Here is a 26,315-nt window from a genome sequence, read left to right on the forward strand (position 1 = left end):
TACAAGGCATGCAAACTAAGCCCTGTTTTTGTTATGACACTCATGCTCTCATCACCACTGGGGTGGGTGAAAGAAAGCATACTGGTGCAGCTTTTCTGCAGAGCCTCAGAAACAGTTATGCCCTCTCTGAGGATGACTCTTCCAGCCTGTGTGACCACGGTTCCCTGCTCACTCACTGTGGGCCATTGGCCAATGGCTACTCAGGTGGTATGGTAGCCTCTGTAGCCTTCAACAGTTCCAGGAGCCTTCTAATTTGCCCTTTCTCTACATCTTGGGAATTACTAGTGGCAGGAGAGGAACAGGCTGTACCAAGACCTTGCTCTCAAATCCCAGTTCAGAGAGAATACTGAGCTTGCCTGCTATGTGCACTGAGCCCAAGCAACCTCCCTCCGGCCACAGCCTGGCCTGAATACCAAAAAGTGGTTTTATAACTTTAGTGATTTATTACCTCTTTTTCCTATATCAGATAACTCCCAAATGGTTATCTTGAAGTTTACCTCATATATCTGGTCTCTCTAGACCAGTGATTCTACTGGTCTGGGGACCACACTTTGAGAATGACTGGTCTGACCAACTTTCTACCACATAGAGCCAAATATAGGGTGACTGGCATGGTTAGACTTGAACAAGTCTTCCTGGGGGTGTAAAGATCACCTCATACTTAGGACCTCAGTCAATTCTTGCAAACTATTTAGTTTCATGATCATCTTTTGCTAGTGGCTATGCTTAAGAGGTACACCTTTTACTTGAACTAATGTAGAAATCATAATGTAATTACTACTCTGATGCTAAGCAGAATAGTGATAATAGACCCAAGCCTGGGACTTTAATCTTACAGAGTCAAGTATGTTCTAAAATACTCTGACCAGGTAATGAAACCTCTGTAAAAATCTACCTCATGTAAATAACCTAAAATATAAAAATACTTATGCACAAAGATGTTCACCATGGCATTACTTAAAATGGTGAAAAATTAGAAGGAAACAGAGAGTAAACTGTAGACAACAGAGGTAAAACCGGGTATAGCATATATCAAAAATCTGTATTATCTTCCTATTTTTTCTGTAAATCTAAAACAGTTCTAAAACAAAAAGTTTATTAAAGTTTGGTATATCTGACTTGATGGACTATTGTGCAATAATTAGAAATGATATTTATGAAGAGTCTGTAATAATATAGGGGATTATTAAGTCAAGTGGAAAAAGAAGTATATAAAGCTATGTAGCTTTTTAAAACAGTGTATTCTGGAGTGAACTTCCAGAATGGCAGTCTGAGGAGCTCTGCTGGTCTTTTCCCCAGTGAAACATCCATAATGGGTAAAAATTATTAACAAACAATAACTTGAATTATCTTGAAATTGTTCTAAAGGCACACAGCAAATGAAGAAACATTTATTCAAGAAAATCTACAAAATTGCAATAAGAGCAGTGAGAGTCTGTGACATGTGAGTCAGGACTTGCTTCCTCTCCCTGCCCCCACTCCCTACCCCCCAACTCAAAGTGACAGAAGCTCCACTCTGAGTGGGTGAGCCAAGAGCATCATCCCAGCTGAGGACTACTGTGCCTCCCCAGGAGGGCAGGCCACTAGCATTTCTCATCCCTCCAGCTCTATGTTGCAGAAGCTCTAATCCAGGAAAGAGCAACTGAGAGGTCTGGGGGCTTCTTCTTCCACCAAACCTCCACTTACAGGGTGGAAGCTCTACAGCAGGCACGTGTAAAGACAAAGACAAAGAGAAAATCTTGAAATAAGCAAGAGAAGACTACTCATTTCAAGGGAAATCCAATATTAATAGTTGACTCATCAGAAACCATGTTGTACAGAAGGAAATGGGATGACATATTCAAAGTGCTCAAAGAAAAAAAAAATGTAAACCAAGAATCTGATATCCAGCAAGACTATCTTTCAAAAATGAAGGTGAGGGGCTTCCCTGGTGGCGCAGTGGTTGAGAATCTGCCTGCCAATGCAGGGGACACGGGTTCGAGCCCTGGTCTGGGAAGATCCCACATGCCGCGGAGCAACTAAGCCCGTGAGCCACAGCTACTGAGCCTGCGCGTCTGGAGCCCGTGCTCCGCAACAAGAGAGGCCGCGATAGTGAGAGGCCCGTGCACCGTGATGAAGAGTGGCCCCCGCTTGCCGCAGCTAGAGAAAGCCCTCGCACAGCAATGAAGACCCAACACAGCCAAAAATTAAAAAAAAAAAAAAAAAAAAATGAAGGTGAAATAAAGACATTTGCAAATAAACAAAAACCAGGAGAATTTATTGCTCTCAGATCTCTCTTATAGGAAATACTAAAGAAAATTCTGCAAGTCAAAGGCTGAAAGCAAGTGACCCAAGCAGTAGTTCAAATCCACACACACACAATAGGAACACCAATAAAGGTAATTATGTAATTATAAAAGAGAATATAAATGCATATTTTTCTCCTTTCTTCTCTTGATTGATTTAAAAATCAATTGCATAAAACAATACGTATGTGATATTCTTGGGCTGATAACGTATAAAAGTGTAATATATTTGACAGTAACAGCACAAAAGACACAAGTGGGAGCAAAGCTGTATAGGAGTAAGAAACAACACCAGATGGTTTCTTGAATGCACACGGAACAAGCCAAGAAAATCAGAAATGGCAAATAAGAAGGTTAATATAACAAACTCTATAAATACTTGTTCTCATTTCTTCTCTCATCTTCTTTAACAGACATAAAATTATGTAACATAATACTTATAGAAATGTATTGTTGGGTTTGTAACATATATAGATGTAATATGTATATCAATTATAGCAAAAAAAAAAAGGTGGAGGAGGGAATAGAGCTATATAGAGGGAACATTTTTATATCTCACTGAAATTAATCTGAAGTAGATTCTGATAAGTTAAGATGTATATAGTAAGCCATTGAGAAGCCACTAAGAAATACTAAACTATATATAGTGAAAGAATCATTAAAAGGAGTTTAAATGTTCCATAGAAAATAGTTAATTAATGCAAAAGAAAGGAGTAAAGGAGGACAGAAGAGCAAAAATTACATGAGGCATATAGAAAACAAAAAGTAAAATGGCAGATGTAAATCCAACTGTATCAATAATAACATTAAATGTGAATTGATTAAATAATTATATTAAGAGGCAGAGATTGACATACTGGATAAAAAACAAGATCCAACTATATTCTGTCTACAGGACACACACTTTATACTCAAAGATACAAATAGATTGAAAGTAAAAGGATGGAAAAAGATATATCATGCACATAGTAACTATAAGAAAGCTGGGGGGGTTACACTAATATCAGATACCATAGACTTTAAAACAAAAATGTTGCTAGAGATAAGGAGGGAAATTTTATAATGATAAAAGCATTGATCCATCTGGAAGATTTAACAATTATAAACATAAATGCATCTAAAAACATAGCCCCAAAATACATGAAGTAAAAACCTGACAGAACTGAAGAGAGAAATAGAAAATTCAATAATTATATTTGGAGACTTCAATACCCCACTTTCACTAATGGATAGAACAACTAGGCAGAAGCTCAACAAGGAAATAAAGAACTTGAATAACACTATAAACAAAATAGAGGTGAGAGATATCTATAGAACACTCCACACAATGACAGCAAAATATATGTTCTTCTTAAGAGCACGTAGAACATCCTGTGATACAGATCATATACTAGCCATAAAAGAACTTCAGTAAGTTTAAAAGGATTGGGATTATGCAAAGTATGTTCTTCAATTACAATGGAATAAAATTACTAGTGTTACAATGGTAACACTAGTAACAGAAAGAAATTTGGGAAGTTCAAAAATATGTGGAAATTAAACAACACACTCCTAAATAAAGAGAAAGTCACAAAGCTAATTAGAAAACACTTTGAGAGAAATGAAAATGAAGACACAACATACCAAAACTTGTTGGTTATAGCTAAAGCAGTGCTTAGAGGTAAACTTATAGCTGTAAATACCTACATTTAAAAAGAAGGACAATCTCAAAACACTAATCTAACTTTCTATCTTAAGACAATGGAAAAAGAAAAACAAACCTAAAGCAAGCAGTAGGAAGGAAATAATAAACACCAAAGTAGAAATGAATGAAACAGAGCACAGAAAAACAGTAGAGAAAATCAACAAAACCAAAAGCTGATTCTTTAAAAAGATTAACAAATTTGACAAACCTTTAGCTAGAGTGACTAAGAAAAAAAAAAGACTCAAATTACTAAAATCAGGAATGAAAGGGGTGAGATCACTACCTTAGAGAAATAAAGATTATAGGGAATACTATGGACTATATACCAACAAAGTTAGATAACTTAGATGAAATAAACAAATTTCTAGGATAATACAACCTACCGAAATTGACTCAAGAATTAGGAAATCTGAATAGACCTATCACAAATAAAGAGATTAAATTAGTAATTTAAAACTTTCCACAAAGAAAAGCCTGGGCTTGGTTTCAAGATGAATTCTACCAAACATAAAAAGAATAATTAACACCAATCTTCACAAACTTTTTCAGAATATGGGAGAGAAGGGAACACTGCCTAACTCATTCTCTGAAGCCAGTATTAATGTTACCCCAAAACAAGCAAAGCCACTGCAATTAAAGAAAACTACAGGCCTCTATCTTGCGTAAGTATAAACACAGAAATCCTCAATAAGACACTAGAAAACCAAGTCTAGCAACATATAAAAGTGATTATGCATCATGACCAAGTGGGATTTGTCCCAGGAATGAATGGTTGGTTTAAAGTTCAAAAATCAGCTGTTGTAATATACCATTTTATAGAATAAAGGACAAAAACTATACAGTCATCTCAGTAGACCCAGAATAAACTTTTGAAAAAATTCCAACACCCCTTCATGATAAAAACACTTAACAAACTAGGAATAAAAGGGAACTTCCGCAACCTGATACAGTGCATAAAATACAAAAACTCACAGCTTACATCATATTTAATGGTGCAAGTATGAAAATTTTCACCCTAAGATCAGGAACAAGACATGGACGTCTGCTTTTACCACCTATATTCAACATTATACTGGAGGTTCTAGCCAGGACAATTAAGCAAGAAAAATAAATAAAATGCATTCAGACTGGAAAGAAAAAAGTAAAACTCTCTCTCTTTGCACATGATATAATTTTTTTATATAGAAATTCCTAAGGAGTCCTGAATTATTGAAACTAATAAAGGCATTCAGCAAGGTTACATGGTACAAGATCAGTATTAAAAAAAACCATTAGTTTTATTCTATACAATAGCAATGAACAATTAAAAATGATATTAAGAAAATAATTCCATTTATATACGCATCAAAAAGACTCTGTCCCAGCTTGTGTCATGCAGCCACTCCTGAGGCCAGGTGTTTGGCTACTAGGTAATAAGATTGCCAGCTTCCACTAGAACTATGAGGTTGGAATTGAGAGAGTAATAGCTCTGCTAAAAAAGAGGTGTGTTTATTTAATCAAGTGGAAAAAAAGGTGTCAAACACTGGCACTTGCACTCATTAGGTACTGATGAAATGGAGATAGCATAAGTCCATAGGACCCGTTAATGGTATTTCAGTCCCCATTCACCATCTTGGCTGGAAGACTTTGTGCAGTGAACAACTTATACAACTGTGCATAGTGGTTCTGTGCTCGCAGACACAAACCTCAACTCCAACAAGTGTCAGATGAGCAGGATAATAGAGCAGGCTCTATGCGCAAAGAGTTTGTGGTAAGGGATGAAACACTCATCCAACTAGGTAGACTATCTGAAGGGTGTTAGCCAGAGAGTGTATGAAGCTACCGTGTGGAAACTGGGTTAGAGGGTCAGAGCTCAAAACATAAGGTGGTTGGTTGATTCCAAATGGATTTTTTAAGTAGAGGGCCTAGCCCAGTGGGTTACATTTTAGAGGAATCCCAGGACCTGGTGTGGGCAGGGATGGAGCTCTATGCTACAGTCCACCTTGACCAAAACTGGATCCCCACGGGACTGCGATCTCAGTACCTCCACCGGAGAGCAGCACCAACAAGGGCGTGGCAAGCAAAGCCCCTGCACTCCAGCCTACCACTCATGTCCAGATCGTCCTCCTAAGGAGGGTGGTCTAAAGTGAGGAGCAACTCCAGTGGCTAGAAATGGCTCTGGTGGCAGTCATAGCCAGAGCAGCACTAGCAGCACTACAGCAGCACTGGCAAGGAAACCCCTAGAAAGGGTGACGAATTCCCTGTAGTGTCATCTACTTTCTAAGTGGCACTACCCCAGGAAAATAAATGGGAAGTTCCCACTGGTTAATAGAACCTCTGGTGCCCATTTGTTAAGTGTGATTTTACAAGCTCCTCAGTGGCTTGCAAAGGCTCTCCCCAAATTTCCTTTCAACAGCGCACTTTCCCTTTCTTTTAGATGTGCACAAAAAGAACCGGGCTGCCCAAGAATGCTTTCCAGGTCAGATGGTTGGCTGTCTCTTCCCTTTAGCTAAATAAAGGACACCATCTTCAAAGGACCAGGAGGCGAGTCCATCTGGTCTCTCTGATTGCACTGGTCAGGGGAGTTCCAGCCAAGTCCCAAGCTTTAGCTATGTGGACAGTCAGCTCGTACCACCCAGAATCTACATCTGGCTGCCAAATGCACCTTGCTCTGGCCACCCACATACACAGGATCCAACGAGCAACAGCTTCAGCATTCTCCTGGCTGAACAAAGAGGATGATTGCCACAAGCAGGGCTATTGTTCAATTGGCACTGGCATCAAAGGCCCGGGCCAGCTCCCCTTGGTCTGTCAGCTGCTATTGAGAAGGAAAAGAGAAGAAAAGCAAACCAATAGGTTTCTTGGAAAGAATCATCTGTGGACGTGGGACGTTTGCTCTAGCGCTGCACTAACGTGATTCTAATAACAACACGTAAAGCTACTTAACATGGAGAACCTTACCAACACATACTCCAAAATGTCATGGCACCTGGTTCTAACAGGCATGCTGTTTCCCAGACTCAGAGCTGTTGAGAGTTGAGTCATCCCTGCCTGCCTGCCTACGTATAAGGTCTGGACGTGGTGGTTCTGGGCAGGTTTTCACATGGATGTTAACCTTTTTACCCTACATCAATGTTAAGAACATGTCATCTTGTCTTCAGATAACACACCACCAAAGCCTCTTTCTGAGAAAACCAGATTTTTTTTTTAACCTGGTCCCATGCCCACCTCTTGCCACCAACAGCAATGGGCTCTGGATACCTTCACATATGTCAGCTTCTTTGTGAATCATTCACCTGTACTAGTGTATTAAGGGTCAGGCAGGCAGTCATCTCTAGCAGGCAGGACCATTTTGTGTGTGTGTGTGTGGTTCAAAATTTTATTTGTATTATGAAATATTTCTGACATGTAGAAAAAGAACAGATAGTAAAAATTATGCACTGTGGTTTCCACTTCTGAGCTTAAAAAAAAATTACAAATATACGTCCTGTGTATTCTTTCTGGTTGCTTTCTTTCCTCCCTACTTCCAGGGGTCACTGCCCTTCCCAGTGCTGGTCATGCCCACGCACTTTGTGTACTTTTGCAACCCGGATCCACATATAACTCTCATTTTATGTGTTTTAAAACTTTGTGTAAATGGCATTAGGCTATGTAGACTTCTGCAACTAGTAACATTGTTTTGGAGTTTCCCAGGTTGATATATGGAGTGCTGGGTCATCTGCTTCCACTGCCCTGTATGAATATACCATGACCCATTCCTCCATTCTTCAGGTGAGGGACATTTAGGCTGCTTCCAATTTTTCACTGTTATAAACACTACTGTAGTAAACATTCAGAGGCTGGAGTATTTTACAAACATTTTTTTAGGATTGCTGGTGTGTAGTAATAACAAAAGGCAGCTAGACTTTTAATCAGTTTCACATTGTTTTTAAATTTTTAGAGACCATGCACCCCTTATCGATGCACTGGATATGGACCCCACCTACTGCCACTCTTGATTCTCTGCTGTTCTCTTGGGACATCTTTACATCTACTTCCTGACCTGGGCCTGATTTCTTTACTGTCTGTTTCCTGAGGTCAGCTTGCCTACCATCTGTGATTCTTTGTACCATTTCTCTCTCCCAGTGGACTCTGGCTTCCCTTGTCCCTTTGATTATATAATTTCCAGCTATTCTAGGTGAACACCTCACACAGTCTTGCCCCTGTTCCTGAGGCTTAGACACTCTTGGCAAGCATCCCTGATGAATTCCTCAGGCCCTAAGAATAGAGATAAGAAGGGCATATATATATAGTGTTTTCTCTGAATCCCCACCACCTCTCACTGGGATTGGTGTAGAGAAAATGCTCAGTGATTGAATGATTTACTGAATAAAAGGGGAGGGTAAAATGAAATTTGATAGATGTGGCATGGGGTTGGGGTTACCTAAGATTCTTCTAACAACACAAGTAGACTGACTCTCATTGAATAGAGAATCTTTTATGGAAACACTACGGTACATAAGCCAAGTTATTTAAGAAAGCATAATAAATTTGATGTTTCCTTTCACCTGACTGCATTTCTGAAGAATATTCAATGTTCAACACCCACACATACATACACACGCAGAGGCATACACACCAACACTTCCATTTCCTGAAAAGATTCGTGATAATCTATTTTAGGCACTGCTAAGCTGCTAAGCAATTTAAATAGAAGACTACCAAGTTGTCTTTTTAAGTAAACTTTTATTGAAGTATAGGAATCATAGGATGCACAAATCATGAGTGTACAGTGCAGTGAATAGTCACAAACTAAACCCAGATCAAGACACAGAACCTACCAGCTCCCCAAAACCCCACTTGTGCCCCATCACTTCATACTCTCCCCAGAGGCAACCACTATTTTGAGTTCTAACACTGTAAATTAGTTTTGCCTGGTTTTGAATTTTAAACAAATAGAATCAAATCCTATATACTCTTTTATGTCTAACACTTTTGTACAACAGTAAGTTTGTGAGATGCATCCAAGTCATTGTGTGTAGTATAATTAATTCATTTTCATTGCTATATGATATTCCATTGTATGAATATATTACTATTTGTTTTACTGTTGATGGGCATTTGGGTTGTTCTAATTTTTAACTACAATAAATAGTGCTGCAATAAACATTCTTGTACATGTTTTTATGGGTGCACATATGCACATACTTCCTTTGGGCATAAACTTGGGACTAGAATTGCTGGTACAGTAAGTATGCATATGCTCAGCTCTGATATTGCCAAACAGTTCATGTACCATTTTACACTTGTATCAGTAATGTGTGATAACTCCAGTTGTTTCTCACCAACATTTGGTATTTTCTGTCTGGGACGTATAGCTAAAAACTCTTGCCCAGTTTTCTAACATGTAATTCTTTCAAAATCACAAATTCTTTTTTCTTCTGATTCTACTTCTTTCCTGATCTTTTTTGTTTCTTTTCTGGCTCCTCTTCCTTTGCCTCCTCTTTACATGATCTCTTTTCTCTAAGGTTCCATCTTCTTCCTTCTTCCTTTATAACTCTACCTATACGAGACCTTTTTTTTTTTTTTTTTAATTTGCAGTCACGAGCAACTCATTTATTTATTTATTTATTTATTTATTTATTTATTTATTTATTTATTTATTTATTTATTTATTTATGGCTGTGTTGGGTCTTCGTTTCTGTGCGAGGGCTTTCTCTAGTTGTGGTAAGCGGGGGCCACTCTTCATCACGGTGCGTGGGCCTCTCACTATCGCGGCCTCTCTTGTTGCGGAGCACAGGCTCCAGACGCGCAGGCTCAGCAATTGTGGCTCACGGGCCCAGCCGCTCCGCGGCATGTGGGATCCTCCCAGCCCAGGGCTCGAACCCGTGTCCCCTGCATTGGCAGGTGGATTCTCAACCACTGTGCCACCAGGGAAGCCCGAGAACATTTTTTAATTTAGCAAATAGTGAGTCCCTACTATGTGCTAGGGATTGTGATAGTTGATGAGCAATGACATGGTCCCTGCCTTAAGTCTAGTGGGGCTGCAAGCATTTAACAGGTAAACCTCATAAATGATTTTAAATTACAGATGACAATCATTGCCATGAAGGAAAAGAAATGGGTGCCTTGAGCATAACTTAGGGATTTAATTTGGATTGAAAAGTTCAGGAAAATCCTCTTTAAGGAATCTGAGGTAGGAAGTTGAATAGAAGGCAAAGGATGGGTGTTGGGAAGATAAAGGATTAACGTATGTGAAGTCTCAGAGAAAGGAAAGTACTTGGAACATTCAGAGACCATGGGAACACCCGTGTTGGAGCCTGGGGAAAAAGCAGCATGCTGTGAGTCTAGAGATGGAGGCAGCAGACAGAACATGTGAAACTTTGAAGGTCACGACAAGCATTTTGTATTTTATTGCAAGTGCATTGGGAAAGCATTAAAAGAATATAGAGTAGGGCGCTCACATGACCTGATGGGCTTTGTCCGATCATTCAGCTACTGTGTGGGGACAGGATTAGAAAGAAGCAAGAAGGGAAGCAGGGAGACCAGTTGGAAGGTTATTTCAGTAATCCAGAGAAGATATAATGATGGCTAAGAGTTGGGCAGTAGAGTGGAGATGGAGAGAAGTGAACACAGGGAGTTAAAATTGGGGGTGGAGGCAGCAGAATGGGCAAGATCTGGTTTTCCACTGGAGGTGATGGATGAGAGGGACGGATAAGAGGGAGACTTGAATCTGTTTCCCAGATTCATGACCTGAGCAACTGAATGAGCACAGGAACCATTCTCTTCGTGGAGGGAGATTAGAGACAGTACAGATTTGGATGTGGAGAGGATCACAAGTTTTAAGCATGTAATATTTTGTTATACCTCTGAGATATACAGGTGGATATGCTTGACGGACAGTTTGCTGCTGAGATATTTCATTCTCAGCAATTTGGTTTGTCCTAGGACTCTCCACCGTTGAAAATGAGGCATTCCACTGCTTCAGAGAAGGGCAGACATAGCTTAGAACAAAGGCTTAGCCTTGTTCTCAAAATAGGTTACTTTTTAAATAAGGGTAGGAAAAACAAATCCTTTTCATTTGAAAGGGACAGATTTTGTGGAGAGAAGAAAGGATTTTTGATTTCCTAGGAGGTAAAACTTGGAGGACTGAGCACAGAGTTTTTACTTTAAGCCCCAGAGAAAAAGGATGAAAGACAAGATGTAAAGGCAGCTTCCCACCACACAGGAAGGCAATAGGCTCTTCCAGACTGAAGGAAAATAGAGTGAGAATGTTTAGAAGGAGTGCGGAGCCAGCAGGGAATAGTAAGAGGGGCAGAAAGAAAACACTGTGAATGTGACATCACAGAAATCAGCGAAAAGAAACTATTTTAAGGAGTGAATCATCAACCTCTTCAAATTCTGCCAAGATCAGGTAAGAAGAGAACTTCAGTCTCTATTGGATTTAGCAAGATGGAGGTTGCTGCTGGTTTTAACAGAAGCCTCAGTGCCACGGGAGGAGCAGAAGAGAGGAATGGATTGAAGAGTGAATGGAGATGAGAAAGTAGAAGCACCTTTGGTGGACAACTCTTTGTAAAAAACTGCATGTGTATGGGGACAAGAGAAAGCATTATTTGGAGGAGGGTCTGAGATCAAGAGAAGGTTTTCTAAAGATGCAACTTCCTAAAGCTTGTTTGAGTAGAGATGGATAGGATGAAGATGTAGGAGCTAAGTCCCTGAGAAGGCAGGAGAGGATGGGCCCATCCACATTCTTGGCTGCTATGGTGGCCATGAAAATCAGCTGCTCAGATCTCCTGCTGTGGGAAACATAATTGACTGATGACCTCAGCTGCTATCCTTCTGGATCCACCCCCACGTCCCTGCTGAAACCATGCTTCCCACAGGCTGTTCCTGGTAAATGACTAAGCATGGCAGGGCCATTCCTGTGGCAATTTTGGCACGAGGATTCCCCCTGCTAACCCTTTCTGGGAACTGTGCTGCAGTCTGAGACTCCTCTGGTCCCATCATCCTTCCCCCCTCTCCTGTGCAAGTGCCAGACCTGCCCTATGGTCTGAAGGCTCTCTCTGCCTTCTCTGCCTATGCCTTTTTATCCTTCACAGGCATTTCCCCCAATAAATCTCTTGCATGTGTACTCCTGTCTACAGGTCTGCTTCTAGGAAGACCCAAGCCTACATAGCTAATGACCCCCAATCAGTCTCTGTTTATGGATTACTCTCCTCTGGCCATCAGGCTTGTCATTCTCACTTCTGATTTAGACAACTTCAACTGGAATTTTGCAGTGAGTGACCTCAACTTCTTGCTTCACCATCATTCTTTCCCCCTTCTGCTGAGTACATTGTTCACACTACTCTCAGAGTAATCTTTAAAAATAAATATTTGGTTGTGTGATCTTTCCAAACTGAGTCAGCTTTATGACTTACCTGCCTTAAATTCTACAGTCTTCCCATCATGCCCAGAATACCATGGAAACTCCTCACCATGGCCTTTCTGACATCTCCTAGCACATTCCCCACGCTGTTTCTCAATCATGCACAACTTATTCCCTCTCGAAGGCCTTTCCTTTCCTTCCTTTCTTGCTATTTCCAGCTCTTCAGATGGCACACCCCTCACTTCATTCAAGTTTCTGCTCCAATGTCACCTCCTTAGAGAGACTTTACCTGATCACATCTGTAATTGCTCACCTCATCCCCACCCACTGTCATTCTTCAGCCCTTTATTCCGCTTCATCTTTTTCTTGGCATTTATCACTCTCAGAAATTATTTGGGCTCAATATATATTTAAATTAAAGAATAATAGGCTTTAAAGATTCTGACAACTACATATTATCTAGAACAACATAGTCTGGTAGAAATATGATGTGAACCACATACGTAATTTCAAAGTTTCTAGGAACTCTCTGTAATGTCTTAAGCTTTCTAAAATAGTGAGCATGAATGGGGTTTGGCAGCTGTTAGGAAAGGATGTAAAATCCCCAAGTGACCATAGCTTTTGGTTGTGGAAAAGGCAAACTTACCTCACAGGGGTAAAAGCTTTCTACCTCATAAAGAAAGCACAGAAAGAAGAGATGTGCGACTTGGCTTTACCATGAAGTAGTCCTATGACCTTGGGCAGGTCACTTGGGTCCAGGATGTCAAATAGGTTTTACTTTTCATGTCATCTTCTATCAACTGATAGTGGCTGCCTGGAGGTCAGCTGACAGAAGGATTCTAAGGCTTAATCTGAGCTTCTTGGGAAACAGTTCTTTGATCAGTTACTGATGTCTGCCTTGGGTACCACTAGGAAAATTGGGCTGGATGTTCTGACTCCCTCTAAGACTAAATGTTTTTCTTATTCAAAAGGGGATAAAAATAACAGCTCTCTCAGTCCAACATGGATACTATGAAGCTTAAATGGAGTAGGCTGATAAAATGCTATGAAAGTCCAACACAACACTAAAATATTATTAGAAGTATGTCTTAGTACAGTTAGGGACAATATAATGGGTTTGTGTGTGTGAGTCTGCATGCGTGCCTACCTGCATGTGCTTATTTTCCCCCTAGGGAATAAAGAGAGGTAGAGGTCAATGTTTTCCAAGAAGCTGGGTCTAGAAAAATACTCAGTTGTGCCAAGCTCAGGATGTGGAAAAGCTGTCTTGATGAAGATTAAACCAATTAATAAGCTTTTAAAAAAAATCTTCAATTTGGCCTTCCCCCCACTTAGAGTCAATTTATTATATGTGTGTATGCACATTTTTAATCTGTAAATGTTTTCAAAACAATAGTCTCTTTACAGGTTAGTTCGAATTCTTAAAAGGCTCAATTTCTGCTGCTTTGAGGAGAGTGTCATTTTTCCAATTTTATAAACCACTTATGGTCTGACCACATTTACTCCTTTTCTCTACCAGGGCATCTTTCTTGGCTTCTCCCCTCTCTGCAGATGCTCAAGCCACCTCAGTAAATCCACTATTATTGATTCAGGAAAAGGCTTTGATTCTGCAAACCACAAGCTGTTACTCATGAAACTATGACAACTTGGTATTAGCTACAAATCAATGAAACTTTTTAAATGCAGTCGAAGCAACAAAACTAGCTTACTGCTAAACCTTGATAAGCCCACCCAGGAACTGCCAAACCTTTATCTTCACAGCCATGTGATCTTTGCTGCTTTGATAGCCCCTTTGCCACATTGATAAGGATTACACATCTTGTGGGAGATGTTGCGTTCTCTGGAAACGTTTCTAAGGTGGCTGCAGGAGAAAAAGGAAACTCTTTCTATGCGTGGGCTGTAATAGGTCAGCATCCTCAAATAAACCCATTCTCAGCCCCCCTCCTTTTCACCTGAGCTATTCTTTAGGGACAAAATCGAAAATGGGAACTTGTCAGGGAAGGGTTCAAGCTGTGACAAAGTGCTCTTGCATGATTCACTGGAGAGGGCATTTAGATCTCCAATCTCTCCCTGGCCTTTGCTTCATAGCAGGACTAGTCTCTTTCTCTCTTTATTTCCCTCTCTTAGCCCTTACTCAATAAAATATATATAACTGGGTCACTTAGACATCTGATATTTGCTCTTATCATTATGACCCTTCTTTTACATGGGTCACTTTCATCTGGAGTTTGGCTTTGGATGAGTTTAGTATAATTTAGGAGAGCAACAGGGATAGTTACCCTGGGGAGACTCTTTGGAGGGGTATGGGAAGAGCAGTACTAATCTCCCATGTGTCATCAGCCTGCAGCTGGAATGGCCTGAGGGTCCATGGTCACTGCTTGGTAAACTGACCCTCTGAGGAGACCTTCAAGATGGCGGAGGAGGAAGACATGGAGATCACCTTCCTCCCCACAAATACAACAGAAATACATCTATATGTAGAACAACTCCTACAGAACACCTACTGAATGCTGGCAGAGACCTCAGACTTCCCAAAAGATATATATATTTTTTTTTTCCTTTTTTTCTTTTTGTGAGTGTGTATGTGTATGCTTCTTTGTGTGATTTTGTCTGTATAGCTTTGCTTTTACGATTTGTCCTAGGGCTCTGTCTGTCCTTTTTTTTTTTTTTTTTTTTTTTTTTTAGTATACTTTTTAGTGCTTGTTATAATTGGTGGATTTGTTTTTTGGTTTGGTTGCTCTCTTCTTTTTTTCTTTTTATTTATTACTTTTCAATTGTTCTATTTTTAATAAGTTTATTTATTTTTTTATTTTAATAACTTTCCCTCCCTTCCTTCCTTCTTTCCTTCCTTTCTTTTTTTCTCCCTTGTCTTCTGAGCCGTGTGGCTGACAGGGTCTTTGTGCTCCAGCCAGGTGTCAGGCCTGCGCCTCTGAGGTGGGAGAGCTGGGTTCAGAACATTGGTCCACCAGAACCTCCCGGCTCCACGTAATATCAAATGGCAAAAGCTCTCCCAGAGATCTCCATCTCAATGCTAAGACCCAGCTCCACTCAACACCAGCAAGCTACAGTGCTGGACACCCTATGCCAAACAACTAGCAAGACAGGAACACAACCCCACCCATTAGCAGAGAGGCTGCCTAAAATCATAATAAGATCACAGGAACCCCCAAAAACACCACTGGATGCAGCCCACTAGAAAGACAAGATCCAGCCTCATCCACCAGAACACAGGCACCAGTCCCCTCCACCAGGAAGCCCTACACAACACACTGAACCAACTTTAGCCACTGGGGGCAGACACCAAGAACTACGAACCAGCAGCCTGTGAAAAGGAGACCCCAAACACAGTAAGTTAAGCAAAATGAGAAGACAGAGATGAAGGAGCAAGGTAAAAACCCACCAGACCAAACAAATGAAGAGGAAATGGGCAGTGTACCTGAAAAGAATTCAGAGTAATGATAGTAAAGATGATCCAAAATCTTGGAAACAGAATGGAGAAAATACAAGGAATGTTTAAAAAGGACTTAGAAGAACTAAAGAGCAAACAAGCAGTGATGAACAACACAATAAATGAAATTAAAAATTCTCTAGAAGGAATCAATAGTAGAATAACTGAGGCAGAAGAACGTGACCTGGATAAGTGACCTGGAAGGTAAAATAGTGGAAATAGCTACCACAGAGCTGAATAAAGAAAAAATAATGAAAGAATTGAGGACAGTCTCAGAGACCTCTGGGACAATATTAAACACACCAACATTCAAATTATAGGGGTCCCAGAAGAAGAAGAGAAAAAGAAAGGGACTGAGAAAATATTTGAAGAGATTATAGTTGAAAACTTCCCTAATATGGGAAAGGAAATACTCAGTTAAGTCCAGAAAGTGCAGAGAGTCCCATACAGGATAAATCTAAGGAGAAACATGCCAAGACATATATTCATCAAACTAGCAAAAATTAAATACAAAGAAAGAATAATAAAAGCAGTAAGGGAAAAACAACAATATACAAGGGAATCTCCATAAGGTTAACAGCTGATCTTTCAGCAGAAACTCTGCAAGCCAGAAGGGAGTGGCAAGACATATTTAAAGTAATGAAAGGGAAAAACCTACAACCAAGATTACTCTACCCAGCAAGGATCCCATTCAGATTCAACAGAGAAATTAAAACCTTTACAGACAAGCAAAAGCTAAGAGAATTCAGCACCACCAAACCAGCTCTACAACAAATGCTAAAGGAACTTCTCTAAGCAGGAAACACAAGACAAGGAAAAGACCTATAATAACAAACCCAAAACAATTCAGAAAATGGTAATAGGAAGATATATATCAATAACTACCTTAAATGTAAATGGATTAAATGCTCCAACCAAAAGACACAGACTGGCTGAATGGATACAAAAACAAGACCCATATATATGCTGTCTACAAGAGACCCACTTCAGACATAGGGACACATACAGACTGAAAGTGAGGGGATGGAAAAAGATATTCCATGCAAATGGAAATCAAAAGAAAGCTGGAGTAGCAATTCTCATATCAGACAAAATAGACTTTAAAACAAAGACTATTACAAGAGACAAAGAAGGACACTACATAATGATCAAGGGATCAATCCAAGAAGAAGATATAACAATTGTAAATATTTATGCACCCAACATAGGAGCACCACAATACATAAGGCAAATACTAACAGCCATAAGAGGGGAAATCAACAGTAACACAATCATAGTAGGGGACTTTAACACCCCACTTTCACCAATGGACAGATTATCGAAAACGAAAATAAAGAAAGAAACACAAGCGTTAAATGATACATTAAACAAGATGGGCTTAACTGATATTTAGAGGACATTCCATCCAAAAACAACAGAATACACTTTCTTCTCAAGTGCTCATGGAACATTCTCCAGGATAGATCATATCTTGGGTCACAAATCAAGCCTTGGTAAATTTAAGAAAACTGAAATCGTATCAAGTATCTTTTCCAACCACAGCGCTATGAGACTAGATATCAATTACAGGAAAAAATCTGTAAAAAATACAAACAACACATGGAGGCTAAACAATACACTACTTAATAACCAAGAGATCACAGAAGAAATCAAAGAGGAAATCCAAAACTACCTAGAAACAAATGATAATTAAAACACAACGACCCAAAACCTATGGGATGCAGCAAAAGCAATTCTAAGAGGGAAGTTTATAGCAATATAATCCTACCTCAAGAAACAAGAAAAATCTTAAATAAACAACCTAACCTCACACCTAAAGCAATCAGAGAAAGTAGAACAAAAAAACCCCAAAGGTAGCAGAAGGAAAGAAATCATAAAGATCAGATCAGAAATAAATGAAAAAGAAATGAAGGAAACAATAGCAAAGATCGATAAAACTAAAAGCTGGTTCTTTGAGAAGATAAACAAAATTGATAAACCATTAGCCAGACTCATCAAGAAAAAAAGGGAGAAGACTCAAATCCATAGAATTAGAAATGAAAAAGGAGAAGTAACAACTGACACTGACGAAATACAAAGGATCATGAGAGATTACTACAAGCAACTTATATGCCAATAAATTGCACAACCTGGAAGAAATGGACAAAATCTTAGAAATGCACAACCTTCCGAGACTGAACCAGGAAGAAATAGAAAATATAAACAGACCAATCACAAGCACTGAAATTGAAAATGTGATTAAAAATCTTCCAACAAACAAAAGCCCAGGACCAGATGGCTTCACAGTCAAATTCTTTCAAAGATTTAGAGAAGAGCTAACACCCATCCTTCTCAAACTCTTCCAAAATATAGCAGAGGAACACTCCCAAACTCATTTTAAGAGGCCACCATCACCCTGATACCAAAACCAGACAAAGATGTCACAAAGAAAACTACAGGCCAATATCACTGATGAACATAGATTCAAAAATCCTCAACAAAATACTAGCAAACAGAATCCAATAGCACATTAAAAGGATCATACACCATGATCAAGTGGGGTTTATCCCAGGAATTCAAGGATTCTTCAATATATGCAAATCAATCAATGTGATACACCATATTAAGAAATTGAAGGAGAAAAACCATATGATCATCTCAATAGATGCAGAGAAAGGTTTTGACAAAATTCAACACCCATTTATGATAAAGACCCTCCAGAAAGTAGGCATAGAGGGAAATTACCTCAACATAATGAAGGCCACATATGATAAATCCATAGCCAACATCGTTCTCAATGGTGAAAAACTGAAAACATTTCCTCTAAGGTCAGGAACAAGACAAGGTTGTCCACTCTCACCACTATTATTCAACATAGTTTTGGAAGTTGTAGCCACAGCAATCAGAGGAGAAAAAGAAATAAAACGAATCCAAATAGGAAAAGAAGAAATAAAACTGTCACTGTTTGCAGATGACATGATACTATACAAAGAGAGTCATAAAGATGCTACCAGAAAACTACTAGAGCTCATCAATGAATTTGGTAAAATAGCAGGATACAAAATTAATGCCCACAAATCTCCTGCATTCCTACACACTAAAAATGAAAAATCTGAAAGAGAAACTAAGGAAACACTCCCATTTACCACTGCAACAAAAAGAATAAAATACCTAGGAATAAACCTACCTAAGGAGACAAAAGGCCTGTATGCAAAAAACTGTAAGACACCGATGAAAGAAATTAAAGATGATACAGATAGAGAGATATACCATGTTCTTGGATTGGAAGAATAAACATTGTGAAAATGACTATACTACCCAAAGCAATCTACAGATTCAATGCAATCCTTATCAAACTACCAATGGCATTTTTCACAGAACTAAAACAAAAAATTTCACAATTCGTATGGAAACACAAAAGACCTGAATAGTCAAAGCAATCTTGAGAAAGAAAAACGGAGCTGGAGGAATCAGGTTTTCTGACTTCAGACTATACTACAAAGCTACAGTAATCAAGACAGTATGGTACTGGCACAAAAACAGAAATATAGATCAACGGAACAGGATAGAAAGCCCAGAGATAAACCCACACACATATGGTCACTTTAGTTTTGATAAAAGAGGCAAGAATATACAACAGAGAAAAGACAGACTTTTCAATGAGTGGTGCTGGGAAAACTGGACAGCTGCATGTAAAAGAATGAAATTAGAACACTCCCTAACACCATACACAAAAATAAACTCAAAATGGATTAAAGGCCTAAATGTAAGGCCAGACACTATAAAACTCCTAGAGGAAGTCATAGGCAGAACACTCTATGATATAAATCACAGCAAGATCCTTTTTGACCCACCTCCTAGAGAAATGCAAATAAAAACAAAAATAAACAAATGGGACCTAACAAAACTTATAAGCTGTTGCACAGCAAAGGAAACCATAAACATGACGAAAAGACAACCCTCAGAATGGGAGAAAATATTTGCAAATGAAGCAACTGACAAAGGATTAATCTCCAAAATTTACAAGCAGCTCAATATCAAAAAAACAAACAACCCAATCCAAAAATGGGCAGAAAACCTAAACAGACATTTCTCCAGAGAAGATATACAGATTGCCAACAAACACATGAAAGGATGCTCAACATCATTAATCATTAGAGAAGTGCAAATCAAAACTACAATGAGGTATCCCCTCACACCAGTCAGAATGGCCATCCTCAAAAAAATCTACAAACAATAAATGCTGGAGACGGTGTGGAGAAAAGGGAACCCTGTTGCACTGTTGGTGGGAATGTAAATTGATACAGCCACTGTGGAGAAGAGTATGGAGGTTCCTTAAAAAACTCAAAATAGAACTATCATACAACACAGCAACCCCACTACTGGGCATATACTCTGAGAAAACCATAATTCAAAAAGAGTCGTGTACCACAATGTTCATTGCAGCTCTATTTACAATAGCCAGAACATAGAAGCAACCTAAGTGTCCATCAACAGATGAATGAATAAAGAAGATGTGGCACATATATACAATGGAATATTGCTCAGCCATAAAAAGAAAAGAAATTGAGTTATTTGTAGGAGGCGGATGGACCTGGAGTCTGTCATACAGAGTGAAGTAAGTCAGAAAAAGAAAAACAAATACCATATGCTAACACATATATATGGAATCTAGAAAAAATAATGGTTCTGAAGAACCTAGGGGCAGGACAGGAATAAAGATGCAGATGTAGAGAATGGACTTGAGGACACGGGAATGGGGAAGGGTAAGCTGGGACGAAGTGAGAGAGTGGCATGGACATATATACACTACCAAATGTAAAATAGATAGCTAGTGGGAAGCAGCCGCATAGCACAGGGAGATCAGCTTGGTGCTTTGTGTCCCCCTAGAGGGGTGGGATAGGGAGGGTGGGTGGGAGACCCAAGAGGGAGGAGATACGGGGATATATGTATATGTATAGCTGATTCACTTTGTTATAAAGCAGAAACTAACACACCATTGTAAAGCAATTATACATGGCAAATTATACATGGCCCAGTAGAAAACAGTACCCTCTTGGTCGAGAGGCCTTGTTGGGCATTGCCCTTGTTATATAGGACCTAATTGACCAGGGCCTTATTAGACCATGTCAATCAGCTTGTAACACCCCCAATCTCCCCACAAAGTTACCCAGTGGGTAATACCAGAGGTGCAGGACCTCAGGGCAGCCAATGAAGCCACCGAGGATATACATCCAGTAGTCCCTAATCTCTACACCCCGCTGACCACTCTACTGTCCACCAGGACCTGGCATTCTGTATTAGATTGAAAACATGCCTTCTTCTTTATTCCATTAGCCCCAGAGTCACAAGAAATGTTTGCTTTTGCGTGTCAGGACCTAAATATGCAACAATAACACTGCTGGACAGTCCTGGTCCAAGGGTTCAAAAAATTCCCCCGCTATCTCTGGCGAAACTTTAGCTAAAGACCTAAAAGACCTACATCTGGAGGAAGGAACCCTCCTCCAGTATGTAAATGACGTTCTGATCACCAGCCCTACTAAGGAGGCCTCTGACAAAAATACTGTAACCACTCTGAACCATCTAGCCGATAAAGGATTTAAGGTGCCCAAGAAAAAGTTTCAAATATCACAATCTAGGGTGACCTAACTAGGCTTCATTCTCACAGAAGGTCAGGGAAACCTATCCCAGGAAAGGAAGGAAGCCATTTGCAGCCTCACCCCTCCTAAAACTAGAAGGCAGCTTAGGGATTTCCTGGGAATGGCTGTGTTTCGCTGCCTCCAGATCCCTAACTTGCTTGTCTAATAGCTAGGCCTCTAAACGAAAAGTTGAAAGGAAAGGATAATGATCCTTTTCAGTGGAATTCAGAATGTGAAGGGGCCTTTCAAGACTTGGGAAAGCAAGGGAGTTCCCTGGTGGTCTAGTGGTTAGGATTCCGGGCTTTCACTGCTGTGGCCGGGGTTCAAGCCCTGGTGGGGGAAAAGAGAGCCCCCAAAAAAAAAAGAATTGGAAAAGCAATTACTTCAGGTCCCTGCTCTGGCCCTCCCAGATGTAGCTAAACCCTTGGACCTTTACATACATGAGAAAAGGGGGGTTGCCACTGGGGTGTTAGCTCAAACACTGGGACTCCCTTACTCGAGTGGTTGCATGGCCTCGTTGCCTACGGGCAGTAGCAGCTACTACCACCCCGCTAAAGGAGGCTAAAATGTTCATGTTTGGTCAGCCGGTCACTAGATGGACTGCACACCAGGTTCAGGCTTTAGTAAGTTCTAAGGGAACAGACTGGCTATGCCCCAGAAGGCTGTTTCAACCCACGCTATGCTTTTAGACAACCCAGGAGCTACCGTAAAAGCCTATCACAAGCTGAATCCTGCCACCCACAGAAACAGGGCCCCTGGAGCATGATTGTATAGAAACCACAGACACTGTCTATTCCAGTCACATCTGACCGAGAAAGTGAGCCTCTCGCAAACGCCCGAAGAGGAATGGTTCACGGATGGGAGCAGTTTTATGAGAGGGAAAAAGGCTGGCAGGAAACAGTAACCTCCCACTCAAGTCACAGAAGCAGGAAGCCTACCCCCCAGGGACTTCTGCCCAAAATGCAGAGCTGACAGGCCTCACCTGAGCGGGACAAAAGGCAGAGGAGGGCTTTGTCACTGGCAAGGCCCATTAACAATTCCCAAGAAGTAACAGCAGAATCTGGGTAATAAAATAAAGTCTAACCTTTTTTTTTCCTTTGGGCTTAGTCTAGTTTCACTTGCTCATAGGGTGCAGCTGGCAGACGCCTCGCACCTGGCCCTTCAGACCGGAGTTCCCATAGTGCAAGAACGCTTCCACAGACGCCTCAGCTGGCCAGGCGGGGCCGTGTGCAGAAGCGCAGCGCACGATACCTCAGTTCAAGATGGCGGCGGCGGGCCGTGCGCAGAAACGCTGTGCCCGGCACTAAGATCTGGAGCGAGCGTGAGCAGCACAGCTGCGCCAGTCTCGCGAGCACTCTGCTGCTCGCGTCCCCGCTGACGAGATCCCTATAAAGCAGCCCCGCTGCCCACAGCCTGTTGGGAGAGTATGTGCTCTAGAGCGGGAGTTAGCGCCTCTCCCGTCTTTAGTCAAAGAATAAAACTTTCCTTTGCGTCTGACCCGAACACGTTCTCATTCTATTGGCTCCAACAACACCAGGCAGGAGGACCCTTGTTGCAGCCCGACTTGAAAAGGTCAGTAACAATAAGGTCTAACTCCTTTTGTGCCTACTCTAGTTTCACTTGCCTACAGGGCGCCGTGTGCGGAGTCCTTGCACCTAACATTTAGGATTAGAGTTTCTAGCCTGCGCCCCACACTTCAGCTTGGTGCGCTGGGCCGGGTAGAGAAGACCCGTGTGCAACAGGCCTGCGTAGGACCCGCGAGAGCTCTGCCCCTCCCTCCACACTCTGTAAACCAACCCCGCCAGCCGCCTGTCGGGGAGAACGTGTAGAGCATAAGCTCCCGCCTCTCCGTTCTTTGATCAAAGGCTAAAACTTTCCCTTGTGTCTGAACTGAATTTGGTCTCATTGAGGTCCCACTCGAAAGGGTCGGCGACACTTGGTGCCACAGTTACAAGAAGGCAGGGATGTGGTGCTTTCTCAGTACAAGAGGCAGCGGCAGTGGTGGCGGAGTGGTGCTCCTGGTGTGAAAGAGGCCGACCGGCCAATCGAGGTGTCCAGAGCTCAGGGCCAGTGTTAACGGTGTCCTCACTAACTCAGTTCTGTGGTGTGATTTTGGGCATTGTTCCTGAAGGCTGAACCTCAAACCTGGTTCTCCATCCCCTGGTGAGTGTATGAGCTACCCTTTATCCATAAAATAACAAACTGACAACCCCTCAAGCAAACAAACCCAAAGTCCCTCCTTTTTCGATTGAACATACCGAGTCAGCTTCAGTGTATGAGCTTTCAAGGATGGTCTATTGTAATGTTATCCAGGGAAGCAATAGATCCCCAGGCATAAAGATGCCTTTCTTATTCAGGAAAGAAGTTGTAAAGGCCTGTGTTTTTGTCCTGAAGCAAAGGTTATCTCAAGTTTGCAAGGTGGTAAGCTACAGCAGAGCCTGTACGCAAGAAAAAATTTCCCTCAAAATGCAGCTAGCAATTTGAATGCCTAGAGAGGTTTTTATTTGAGGCCCTGTAATTCTGTATCACAGAGCCAGGAAAGGAGCATTTTGGCAAGAAAAATTGGAAGGCCATGGTTGTAGTTGGCTTCCTGGACACGAAGTGACCTGTGGGGAGCCCCTGCTGAAATCTCACACAGTCCTCTGATATCCCACCAGGATGAATTGTTTAAGAATCACACCCTTGAGCTTCCCTGGTGGCGCAGTCGTTAAGAATCCGCCTGCCAATGCAGGGAACACAGGTTTGAGCCCTGGGCTGGGAAGATCCCACATGCCTCAGAGCAACCAAGCCCGTGCGCCACAACTACTGAGCCTGCGCTCTAGAGCCCGTGAGCTACGACTGAGCACGTGAGCCTGTGTTCCGCAACAAGAGAAGCCACGGCAAAGAGAAGCCTGTGCACTGCAATGAAGAGTAGCCCCTGCTCGCTGCAACTGGAGAAAGCCCGCGCGCAGCAACAAAGACCCAACACAGCTAAAAATAAATACATAAATAAATTTATTAAAAAAAAAAAAATCACACCCTTAAACTACAGCATGTGGTCACTTGATGGATGGAACTCTGTAGTATAGTCTATTTGAACGTTCACAGAGTCCTACCCAAATCAGTCATTTCTCTTTGGCACAGTTGAATTCGAACCGATATATTTTTTTTTTTTTTTTTGACAGTGATTAGCCTACAGTTTGAATTGGGTCTTAAGACTCTTCCTGTTGAAAAACTTCACCCCAGAGTATTCATCCATCTCCTATTAACAATGGTGGGAGTGCAGGCATCCCACGTGTCTGAAATAGGAATAAAGTTGCCTACTATGTACATGCTAAAATGAAGTAGGACTCAGAAAGCCTTCTTTTCTTCTGTCTAAAATTGGAATTTTGTTTAGTGCAAAGACAGTCCCTGTCCACAGAATCGAAGGCTGAGGATAGACTAATAAATGTGGTATGAAGTCTTCGTTGTTCATAACTAACTCCTCAAGAAGATTTATCACATGTAAGAAGCAGAGTGTAGAGTTGTACCTGTGGACAAGTTGTACCCAAAAGCTTTTTTGCTCTTCATGCAAGATGCTTGGTTCAGAGGCTTGCTGAGAAGAAAGACAATATGGAATTCTGAGAATAAATCCGTCAAGTTAAGGAGTCTATAACATTTGCTGGATGACAGAAAGCTTTTTTCGAAGATGGGGTAAACTCTATGTTCAGTCTGAGGGAATCTGTAATCCGAAGAGTCATTTTGTGTAAAATTTTTGTTAAGGGCTGGGTTAAACACCTATACTTTGTCTTAAAGATAATGAGATATGTTGTTATGGAGGAGTTTCCTATAGCGAATACAGAGAATTCTGGATTCTGTGAAATCTAGAGAGTTCATCTTCAGACTGTAAGCTCCAAAAGACTAACTCTTTCAGTGGTCAGTACTTACTTGTTTTTCTACAGTTCCTTACAGAAGTCATGTTGTGGGCAGCTATGCCACCAAATCTATTAAGGCTAAATCCAAATTTCATTAAAAGTAAAATTTTGGCAAATGAAATTGTTTATGAGAGGCTTTGAGCTTGAATTTCTATGTAGCTTCCTGTGTGTTCCAGTCGTGATGTCAGTCACCTAATTATGTCAAGGTTGTATTTTTTCTTCCCTGGCATTCCAATTAAGAGGCCAGGTCATCATTCTCCTGGTGGTTCAGATGGGTTGGAAGACACTCAACAATGTTTAAACTGCCTCTAATGAGCAATTGGGTTTTATTATTATTTTTTTAACCTTTTGTAACCTAGAATGTTATTGATGAAAACTTAAAATCTGGAATTTATTTTGAAAATATAGTTGTTTACTTAGCAAGATAGGATGGCAAATAGGTTGGGGGGCTTGTACTCAGTGTTTGATCAGGGCAAGAGCAACCAGTCATGGTCCGGACAAACTGTCTACCTCAGGGGTCCAGAAAGTGTTCATGAAGCTCAGATTCCAATCCAGTTCTATTTGGTTTGGGGTTCACATTCTTTACATTTTTAATTGTTAGGTTATCCATTTCTATGCTCTTTCAGAATAAGTTAGTTAGAAGTTAATTAGAAATATAGGTAATAGGACTGGATGAGGAACTTGGGTCAACTCCAGGTATAATTAGTTTTTTAAATAGGTATATTGAGATATACATAACATTTAATTTATTCATTTAAAGTATACAGTTCATTTTTAAAAAAATTTTTATTGGAGTATAGTTGATTTACAATGTTGTGTCAGTTTCAGGTGTACAGTAAAGTGAATCAGTTATACATATACATATCTCCACTTTTTTAGATTCTTTTCCCATACAGACCGTTACAGAGTATTGAGTAGAGTTCCCTGTGCTGTACGCTAGGTCCTTATTAGTTCACTGTTCTCTAGTATATTCACAGGGTTGTGCCATCATCACCATAATCTAATTTTAGAACATTTTCAACTGCCCAAAGGAAACCTCACGCCCATTAGCAGACACTCCCTAC

General features: G+C 40.7%; 1 long non-coding RNA gene across 1 annotated transcript; it reads left to right on the forward strand.

The window, feature by feature from the left end:
* Positions 1 to 605: 605 nt before the first annotated feature.
* On the forward strand, positions 606 to 4,489 carry LOC309613247. The gene is made up of 2 exons (XR_014235604.1): positions 606 to 1,914; positions 2,215 to 4,489. It is a non-coding gene; the product is annotated as an uncharacterized lncRNA (long non-coding RNA).
* The last annotated feature ends 21,826 nt before the right edge of the window (positions 4,490 to 26,315 follow it).

This window comes from Balaenoptera borealis, assembly GCF_965194805.1.
Source record: "Balaenoptera borealis genome assembly, chromosome: 16".
NCBI lineage: Eukaryota > Metazoa > Chordata > Mammalia > Artiodactyla > Balaenopteridae > Balaenoptera > Balaenoptera borealis.